General features: G+C 41.9%; 1 pseudogene across 1 annotated transcript; it reads right to left on the minus strand.

Moving 5' to 3' along the window:
* Positions 1–9,708: 9,708 nt before the first annotated feature.
* Positions 9,709–10,378, minus strand: LOC309861942 (protein canopy homolog 2 pseudogene; annotated as a pseudogene). The gene is made up of 2 exons: positions 10,322–10,378; positions 9,709–10,214 (listed from the first exon to the last, which is right to left on the minus strand). The product of its transcript is annotated as a protein canopy homolog 2 pseudogene (transcript).
* Positions 10,379–10,985: the final 607 nt, after the last annotated feature.

The following is a 10,985-nucleotide window of genomic DNA, read 5'->3' on the forward strand; positions in this document are numbered from 1 at the left end:
CAAAATAAGCTTAAATTTTTAATTTTTTTTCAGAAAATACCTGTAAGTTTTACATAATCAGACCATTTGTGTGAAACTTGTAACTATATTTTTAAAAAAGTTAACTTTTTATAGGGGTTCCCGGGTGGTTCAGTTGGTTAAATGTCCAACTCCTGATCTGGGCTCAGGTTTTAATCTTAGGATCATGAGTTCAAGCCCTGTGTTGGCCTCCATGCTGGGTGTGGAGCCTATTTAAAAATTTTATTTTATTTTTTTAAGTAATCTCTACACCCAGTATAGGGCTTGAACTTGAGACCCCAAGATCAAAAGTCTCAGGTTCGTCTGCCTGAGCCAGCGAGGCACCCCTTATAAATATTTCTATAGGTGATGAAGTCACTTCATCAGGTGATATTGACCTATAATTGCACTACTATCTTAAAAAAAGCAAAACAAGACACCTCCACATAGTTTAGCCTTAATTTCTTTTAAAATTTTATCTGTTTATTTATATCATTTATTTTATTTTTTCATTGATGTGTACTCTTTAATCCCTCTGTAATTTAGAATCTCTTTCTTGGTTTCTCTCTTTTTTTCCTTTTGCTTATTTGTTTTGTTTTTTCGGTTCCGCATATGAATGAGATCATACGGTATTTGTTTTTCTCTGACTGACTTGTTTGGCTTAACATTGTACTCTCTGGCCCTATCTATGTTGTTGCAAATGGTAACATTTCATTCTTTTTATGGCAGTAATATATACGAATATGCCGCATCTTCATCCATTCATCTGTTGATGGACACCTGGGCAGCTTCCATATCTTGGCTGTTGTAAATTGTGCTGCTATAAACATAGGGGTGCATGTATCCCCTTGAATTAGTGTTTTTTATTTTGGGAGACAAATACCTAGTAGTTCGATTACTAGATTATAGGGTAGTTCTATTTTTAACTTTTCGAGGAACCTCCACACTGTCTTCCACAGTTTGCATTCCCAAAAGCAGTGCATAAGGGTTCTTTTTCCCCCCACATCCTCGTCAACAACACTTGTTTTCTGTGTTTTTGATTTTAGCCATTCTGACAGGTAGGAGGTGATATCCATTATAGTTTTGATTTGCATTTCCCTGCTATGAGGGATGTTGAGCATCTTTTCATGTGTCTGTTGACCATTCTGTATGTCTTATTTGGAGACATGTCTGTTCATGTCTTCTGCCCATTTCTTATTATTATCTTCTATTATTTAAAAAAAAGATTTTATTTATTTGACAGAGAGAGAGAGAGAGAGAGAAAGAGAGCACAAGCACAGGGAAAGGAAGGGGGAGAAGGAGGCACCCTGCAGGAGCCTGTCCTGGGGCGCGATCCCAGGAATCTGGAATCATGACCTGAGCTGAAGGCAGACGCTTAACCGAGTGAGCCGCCCAGGCACCCCTTCTGCCCATTTTTTAATTGGATTTTTTTTTTTTTTGTATGGAGTTGTATCAGTTCTTTATATATTTTGGATATGTCATTTGCAAATATTCTTCTCCCATTCTGTTGCCTTTTAGTTTTGTTGATTGTTCCCTTCACCATGCAGAAACTTTTTAATGTAGTCCTAATAATTTAGTTTTGCTTTAATTTCCCTTGCTATATCTAGAAACAAAGTCGCAGTGGCCGATGTGAGAGAAATTACTGCCAGTGCTGGTTTCAGGTCTCACGTTTAGGTCTTTGATGCATTCTGAGTTTATTTTTGTGTGTGGTGAAAGAAAGTGGGTCAGTTTCATTCTTTTGCCTATAGCTGTCCAGTTTGCCCAACACCATTTTTCCTAATTTATATTTATTCCTTCTTTGTTGAAGGCTTATTTCTGGATTTTCTGTTCTGTTCTCTTGATCTATAGGTCTATTTTTATGCCAGAACCATACTATTTAATTACTACAGCTTTGTAATATAACTCAAAATCTGGAATTGTGATACCTTCAATTTTTTTTTTTTTTTCAAGATTGCTTTTGCTATGTGAGATCTTTTGTGGGTACATGAAAATTTTAGGATTGTGTGTTCTAGTTGTGTGAAAACTGCTGCTGGTATTTTGGTAGGGATTGCATTAAATGTGTACATTGCTTTGGGTAGTACAGACATTTTAACAGTATTTGTTCTTCCATCCATGATCGTGGAGTGTCTTTCCATTTCTTTGTGTTGTCCTGAATTTCTTTCATCTGTATTTTATAGTTTTCAAAGTGCAAGTCTTTTACCTTTTTGGTTGTTTATTCCTAGATATTTTGTTTTTGGTGCAATGATAAATGGGATTATGAATTTCACTTCCTGCTGCTTCACTCAGTGTATAGGTATTTGGGTGCTCCCATCTTAGATCCATAAATATTTGCAATTGTTATAGCCTCTTGTTGGGTGGTCCCCTTTATTATTATACAGTATTGTTCTTTGTTTCTTGTTTCAATCTTTGTTTTTAAAGTCTATTTTGTCCAACATAAATATTGCTACCTTGGTTTTCTTTTGACATTTGTTTGCATGATAAATGTTTCTCCACTCCCTCACTTTCAATCTGCAGGTCTTTTTTGGTCTGAAATGAGTCTCTTACAGATGAGTATTTTTTTTTTTTTAAAGATTTCATTTATTCACTTGACAGACAGATCACAAGTAGGCAGAGAGGCAGGCAGAGAGAGAGGAGGAAGCAGGCTCCCCGCTGAGCAGAGAGCCCAATGCGGGGCTCGATCTCAGGACACTGGGATCATGACCTGAGCTGAAGGCAGGTGGCCTGAGCCACCCAGGCACCCCGAGTATTGTTTTTTTTTTTTCCTTCTCTGCTCTGTCACCCTGTGTCTTTTGATTGGAGCATTTCATCCATTTATATTCAAAGTATTTGTTGATAGATAAATATTTATTGCCATCTTGTTCCTTATTTTGTGGTTATTTCTATAGATTTTCTCTGATCCTTTCTTGCTCTTTTTCACGGTTTGTTGGCTTTCTTTAGTGATATACTTGGATTTCTTTTTCTTTATTTTTCGCATATCTTTGGCTGTTTTTTGATTTGTGGTTACCATTAGGTTTGTATAGAACATCTTCTGCACAGAGCAGTCTATTTGCAGTTGATGGTCACTTCAGTTTGAACCCATTCTTTACCCCTCTCCCCATACATTTTAGGTAGATGGTGTCATATATTTTATACCTTTTTATTTTGTGAATCTCTTGACTGATTTTTACAGATATTCTTGCTTTTCCTGCTTTTGTGTTTTCTACTTTTCTTACTCTTACTTATGGTCTCTTCTTTTCACTCAAAGAGTCTCCTTTAAGCTTTCTTGTAGGGCTAGTTTAATGCACTCCTTTAGTCCTTGTTTGAGAAACTCTTTAATCTCTCCTTGTACTTTGAATGACAGCCAGCAAGCCCATTCCCTTTTGACCTACAAAATTTCTTTTTTTTTCCTTTTCTTTTCTTTCTTCTTCTGCTTCTTTTCCTTCTTTCTTTCTTTTTTTTTTTTAGGGTTCAGTAAGTCCATTTGTTTTTATGGCACACGTGACAGTCATGGGGCTGGTATTGATGAAAGAAAGGGACTGTTGGCATATGGACATACTATATTCATGTGGGAATTTTCTTTTCATTTTTAAGTTTCTAAAATTATTAACTTTTATTAATCTATAATGTAAATCCTATATAAACGTGCAGGAAGCATGTGAATTTCTGAATCTTGGGGGGAAATTTGATCTGAACATTTCTGCTGAAAAATCTGCTGATAACCTCATAGGGTTTCCTTTGTACGTAACAGTCTTCTTTTCTCTTGCTGCTTCAAAATTTTTTTATTTATCACTACTTTTTGTCATTTTAATTACTATGTGTCTTAGTGTGGACCTCTGTGGGTTGACTTTTGGGGGAGATCACTGTGCCTCCTGGATCTGGATATATGTTTCCTTCCCCAGATTAGGAAATTTTTCAGTCATTATTTCTTCAAATAAATTTTCTGCCCCCTTTCTCTCTTTTCTTGTTCTGAGAACCCTATAGTGTGAATGTTAGTATGCTTCATGGACTATGGACTTACCCTTAATTTCCTGCAGAAAGAATTATTTTCACAATTCTAATGTATTCCCTTATGTCAGTTTTTTAGCAAATCTAGGACAAAGTGGGCTTATGATTACCCTAGATTTGAAAAAGGATTCCTATAAGCTCTGAGAGGCTAAGTAAACCATCTAGGGATAGAGACAAGAAGCAGAGAACTGATGGGAAGGTTTTGGGTTATATAATCAAAGCTTCCTCTATTTTTGCAGAAGTATAACAATGTTGTGAAATGCAACAGACTGATAAGTTTTCTTTCTCTGGGTATGACAAGTGTCAAGGAAGGGGCTGAAGCAGGATGCAGAATCCCTTCTTATTCAGGAAACTCAGACCAACTCTTTACCTTCAGATATGCAGAAAGACCATGAGTAAGGAGCCCTAAGTTCTTGCCCTAGCCAGTCACCACCTGCCTTTATCATTTTGGGGAAAGGACTAAAACTTCCAGGCATGAATTACATAATCTGTCCTGTTAGGAAGTTGGGAAAAGAAGATCTTGTAAGAATCCATCTTTTAGGTTCTAGGAGTTGGGTCAAACCGGAAGCATTGCACGATGCACGGGAGGAGGGCCAAAAGTGACCTGCCTCCCAAGAGGTGCCAGTTGTGGGTTGAGAGAGAAGTAACTGTTCACAGGTGTAGGTTCACTGGGAATGTGAGCTTCCTGTTCACAGAATTTACCTGTGCCTTCAGGATCTGGTGGACCTTCATTATGTAAGTCTGAATTTGTGACCTGAAGGGTCAGAAAACACTGGATTCATAATGGCAATTCCAGGTACGATGGGTACTATGAGTTTCTGTCAGACCTAGTAGCAAGCCAGGAGCTGTTTCAAAAATGAGTTATTTCCAAAATAGGCAATATGTTATGATTTTTTTCTCTGAGTTCCATGTAGCATCCCATCTTCCCCAGAAGCATCAAGCTAGGTTAAATGTTCAGAAAGGTTTGCACCAGCTGGAGCTGGGTCTTGACCCAGGCCACCCAAAGCTGGAAGTCTTAGATGCTATTGAGTACATGGCAGGAACGGTATACCCCAATATGGGATATACTGCCTCCAAATCCAAAGAGGCTCCACAAGAATGGTGTTTCTTTCTAGTTCAAGAAATCCCATTTGGAACAGCAGCTCTAATTGGAGTCAATCCCTGATGAAGCTTCTTTCACATCATCTCAGTGCTTCTCTCCCAAGAGCAGTTTTGCTCTGACAATGTTTGGAGACATGGTCACAAGTGGGGAGGCTGTCCTAGTGGCATCTAGTGGCTAGAGGGCACCGATGCTGCTACGAATTCCACAGCATAAGACTTATCCAGCCCAGAATATCAATGGTAGCAAGACTAGAGCCCTGAGCTCTTCAGTCTTGAGATAGGTCCTAGTAGAAGAGGCAATTTTAAAGGACTTGTGGTAGGGATTGCCACCTGCATCTGCTATATCTTTGATGGTGGCCCTGCTTTCTGTTTTCATGGGAAGAGATTGTTCCAGGAGAATCTATACCTGGAAAAATGTGGGATTCTGCCATTTGCAAAGGGTATCTCTTGTGATTATACACTTAGGCATTGTGGAAGTGACCACAGGATGTGTTCACCTGTCTACTGGGTCACAGAATGAGATTATGTATCTGCTGGGCCACTGTGTGAGAGATACAGTTTCAAACATCATTTATCACTAACTCAACGCTCCCCCATTCAACTGGTGGCCACACCGCATGCTTGGCCAGCTCAGAGCTGGATTCAGTGATTTCCAAAGGTTTGGGACTCTCCTTTCCCCCTTGCACTGTCACATTGCTTGGCGGCTGCCACTGGTAGATCTGCATTCTTCATCTTCCCCATAATTGGCAATTGCAGGTGGCCTTGGGGCTTCTAAATCCAGGGGCGTTCAATGTCAACTTCATTCCAGGCAATGAAAAATGACAGCTTAAGCAACTGATTTGCCCCCGTGGGCTGTGACTGTCAGTGTCCCAGTGTCTGGAGGCAACTGGATACAAGCCAAGCTCAGATTCCAGTTCCTGTGAGGAGCTATTCTCTGAGTTTACTTCTGGTACCGTTTACTTGGCTGTTGTTCTCAGTTATAGGTATCAGTATTCATTTTAGTTGTTGTTTGAAGTGTGATGGACTCTTTTAGAGGAACAACTACCAGACTGAATCATTAGAAATTTTGAATGAAACAAACCTAGGCTGATCTTCTAAAATCATACAATAGACCTGGGCCACTGTGGGAAATGACTTCTCCCTGATTAGTAAGCCACTACCCTGAGTCTGGCTCCAGAATCTACTACCTTGGCCTTAATTTGCACTAGCAAAATAGATGTCCCACACCCTACCTTGCCCGGAAGCTTAGTCTGTCCAAGATCTCCCACAAGTTTGTCTGAATGGAAGAACCTGCATTACATATGGACCTCTGGCTGGAAGAGAGCTGCAGAGTGGTTCTGTGAAATGCAGTTTTTAGCTTTTAGGTTACTACAATGCAAAAAGCAAGAAGATATGGTATATATAGATATACAATGGAATATTATTCAGCTTGAGAAAGAAGCAAGTCCTGGTATTTGCAAGAACATGGATGGACCTTGAAGACATTGTACTAAATGAGGAGTCAGACAGAGAAAAACAAATACTGTATGATATCACTCGTGGGATCTGGGATCTAAAAAAAATTCAAAGTCATAGAAACGAAGAGTGAAATGGTTACTAGGGATTGGGGTTGGGGGGATGGGGCAGACATTGTTTAAAGGTACAGACCCCGGGCGCCTGGGTGGCTGAGTGGGTTAAAGCCTCTGCCTTCGTCTCAGGTCATGATCCTGGGGTCCTGGGTTCGAGCCCCGAGTTGGGCTCTCTGCTTAGCAGGGAGCCTGCTTCCTCCTCTCTCTCTCTACCTGCGTCTCTGCCTACTTGTGATCTCTGTCAAGTAAATGAATAAAATCTTAAAAAAAAATGTACAGACTTGCAACGAGTGGTAAATAAGCCCTAGAGATCTAAGGCGCAGGATAGTGAATGTCAACAAAAATACTGTATTGTAATCACTAAACTAGCTAAGAAACTGAAAATAGCCCAAAGGCTAAAAAGAAACGATTATCATCTAATGTGATAGAGGTGCAAATTTTGTTATAATGGCAATCATTACCATATATAGACATATCAAATCAACATGTTATATACCTTCAATTTACTCAATATTACAGGTCAAATATATTTCAATAAAAAGTAAATATGAAAAGCCCAACAAAAATTCGGCAAACAAACACTAGAAGTGGATTGGCATGGGTGTTGAATGAGCCAGTTTTCAATATCCACTTCAGTAAGCAAACCAGAATTTTATGTAAGGCGGAGATGAGCTAGCCCGTGCAGGTATAGCCATACTAATTACTGGAAGGCTGAGTACCTTCATTTCATATGTAAGTAACCCCTGCCTCAGAATCCCCGAGGGCCCCATTGTTGCCATGGCCACCATGTCCCCTCCCTTGGAATCCTCGAACTTCTTCAGTTTTCCAGCAGTTTAAGGACTATTGCCTGGCACAGAGCTAGGGGCTGCCATCTGCTCTCTTTGTGTGTGTGTGTGAGCAAGACCCTCCGTGTCCCTACACTTCTGCCTCTTGGATGCCCTCCATTTGCCCCCTCCTGTGGACTCCAGAGGGTTGGTCCACTCTACTGATGGTCACCAGCTCCTGGGAAAACCCCCTGCAGCCTGCTATAGGGATGTCCTATGCCCTGCAAGCGTCCTACCTGCCGAAGCCAGCTTACCTTGGCTTCTGGGCCATCCATGTGTCTCCTCCTGGCCAGGCGGGCTCAGAAGTGGTGGGGAAACGGTGGTGGCACTGGCGCCCCAGTGGGAAGGTGCCTGGTGCCCTCTGGGTGGGTGAGCCTGTGGTCGTGGGCTCTTGCAGAAACTGTGTTCTCCTGAGGACTCTGGCTCTGAGAAAGCTGGGGTAAGAATACAGCATTGCTCTGGGCCAACCATGTTCTAAAAAGATTTGTTTGGAAGCTATAATTAGTGTTCCCCTCCCCCCACCTCATTCTACAAAGGAGGACACTGAAGCACAGAGAAGATACTTTATACCAAAGCTCCCAAACTGTCCTCAAACATATGAGAGAACCGTTTCTCATGGAACCTGAACGGTTGGGTTTGATTTTAAATATGACATGCCTTGGGGGCACCTGGGTGGCTCAGTGGGTTAAAGCCTCTGCCTTTGGCTCAGGTCATGATCCCAGGGTCCTGGGATCAAGCCCCGCATCGGGCTCTTTGCTCGGCAGGGAGCCTGCTTCCTTCTCTCTGTCTGCGTGCCTCTCTGCCTATTTGTGATCTCTGTCTATCAAATAAATAAATAAAAAAAAATATGACATGCCAGCAAACACCCTTGAAGACTTGCTTGCTTATTAGTTTCCTCTTGCTGCTATAACAAATGCACAAACTTGGTGACTGAAAACAACCCAAATTTATTTTCACACTGTCTTGTAGTCAGAAGCCCAAAGTCCGTTTCCCTCGGCTCAGATCAGGGTTTGGGCAGGCCTTCTTTCTGGAGCCTCTGGGGTCAGTCCCTCTGCTTTCCGGTTCCAGTTTTCGTTAGTGTATAGGTTGTAAAATATTAATATCCCACAACAGTAAATACTTAAAGGGCTCATTCCAGGAGAGGAGACGTGCCATGGGAACCCAAGGTTACACTGTGTTGTGCTCTGTGCGAGGACGGAGGGAGGTAGCGATGGAGACCCGGAGTGACTTTCGGGAAAGCTTTACTGTGGAGGTGGATGAGTCCTAAGCAAGCTGGAAGCAAAGAACAGGAACTTACCAAGTGGAAAAGGTACAGGGCATTTTTCATGAAACAGCAAGATTGGAACCCCCAGTGTGTTTGAGGCATTGTAGTATTACTAGAGCAGATGCTGACGAGGTGTCAAGGGAGCAGGTTTGGGGTTGGGAGTGAGAAGAAAGCCTGGAGCCCTAGAGCAACGAGACAGTGTGGTGTCTGCTCAGTTCACAGTACTCACACCAAGCTGTCACTCTTCTCAGACCTTATCCTACTTGGGCTGTGTGTAGCTTCAAACACTATAAACCCCTGAAAAATTCTTAGCTTTTATTATGGAAAATTTGAAGAATACATGAAAGTAGAATCATCTAATGAGACCTCTGTATTATTGATCACCCACTGCAACAGTTAACCACATTCTCTGATGGTTTTGGAGAAAGGTTTTATTTATTCCTCTCCATTGTTGTGGCTGGAGGATTTTTTTAAAAAATTATTTTGTTTATTTTGAGAGAGCAAGTGAGAGAGAGAGAGAGAATGAGTAAGGGGAGAGGCAGAGGAAGAGGGAGAGAGAGAATCTTAGAGGAAGAGAGTCCAAGCTGAGTGGGGGGTTTGACATGGGGCTTGGTCCCACGACCCTGAGATCACGACCTGAGCCTAAATCCAGAATGGGACGCCCAACTGACTGAGCCACCCAGGTGCCCCATGGCTGGAGGATTTTAAAGTAAATACCAAACATTACAATTTTCCACCCACAGATACATCAATATGTAGCTTCCTCCCTTCCTTCCTTCCTTCCTTCCTTCCTCTTACTTTTGATTTCATAATTTCTCTGTTCATTTCAGTAAAAACATAATAGCAAGGTATTGCCTCACTTTCTCCTTCCTGGGGGTGACCCGTCAAGCCTGTCAGTCTGGGTGGCCCCAGTGGTTCATAGCTCATCGAGGGATATGTCCAGGGCATGAGCCCATACTTCTGTTCAGCCTCAAGTAAGTTTGTCTTTCGCATCGTCAGCCTCTTGGGAATAGAATTCAATGAGTTCACCCTCCTGTTCCTCCACAGTACTCTCACTGGCAAATTTGAGAGTGCCCCACATGTCTGAATCTGTCCAGATAGCCTCCAGGTTCAGTTCATTGGATTCTCCATTTTGGTGCACTCCATGGACATAGTTCTTGCAGTGGGTGGAGGGGTCAGTCTGACCGCCGTGCTCCTGCATCCAGTCAGCAGCTCTGTGAGACGGGCCTCTGCATGAGCATGGGGCACCTCCACCCCTGAATGGTGATCATCTGGGTTGATTTGGAAAGAGCCCATCTGAATGGTCTTCTTGGGCAGTTACCCACTCTAGGTCATCCACCAGGGCTCTACAGCCTCCACAGTGTAGATCCTGGTTCCTCCGAGCCTCCATTACTCCCAGTGGGGCCCCTAGAAGCAGGGCCAGCCAACTCCAATCCCTTTCATCTGTAACCTAATGGGGTTGCCCCACCTCTGCTCCTAGGGCTGCCATTGTGGCCCAGACACTGGAAAATGCCAAACTCACTTTAGCTCCCAACCCTAGCACCTTGAGTATGTAACTTTGGTAAATAAAGGTTAAAAAATACCATATTTATGGTATTATACCCATCCAGTAATAATTTCTCAATATTCTTGGTATTCATTACATGCCCCCCATGCTTTTTTTTTCAGAAGAAGAGAATGTGCACATCAGCAGGGGTGGCAGGGGAGGGGCAGATGGCAAGGGAGAGCAAACCCTAAGCAGGCTCCACCGGCCCAGCACAGAGCCCAAGGTGGGGCTCCATCTCTCCACGCCGAGATCATGACCCGAGGTGAGATCATCCACTCAACCAAATGAGCCACCCAAGTGCCCCTCCATGCCTTTTTGGTTTGAACATTTAAAAAAAAAAAAAAATAGTATCAGTTTTTTAAAAAGCAGTTCTTAAAAATGGGAAATAAATTGAAAAAAGAAGTGGCTCTAACTATGTCTCAGGTTAATGGTTTTAACCATAAACAGAAGAATTATTTTAAGCAACTCAAAATGCAGTAGATTTTTTGTGCATATCTAAGATATATCTTAAAGACTGAAAAAAAAAAAATAAACCACAAAGTACTAAATTGTTTTCAGTGATAATTTGTCATAAGGATTAAACAAGATTTCTCCAGGGGCTCCTGGAACTCACAACCTCTGATGAGGTCTAATTGGGTTCCATGCTGGGCATATAGCCTACTTAAAAAAAATAAATAAATAAAACAATAATTCTTCTCTAA

The sequence above is a fragment of the Mustela nivalis genome, assembly GCF_964662115.1.
Source record: "Mustela nivalis genome assembly, chromosome: 3".
Taxonomy (NCBI): Eukaryota; Metazoa; Chordata; class Mammalia; order Carnivora; family Mustelidae; genus Mustela; species Mustela nivalis.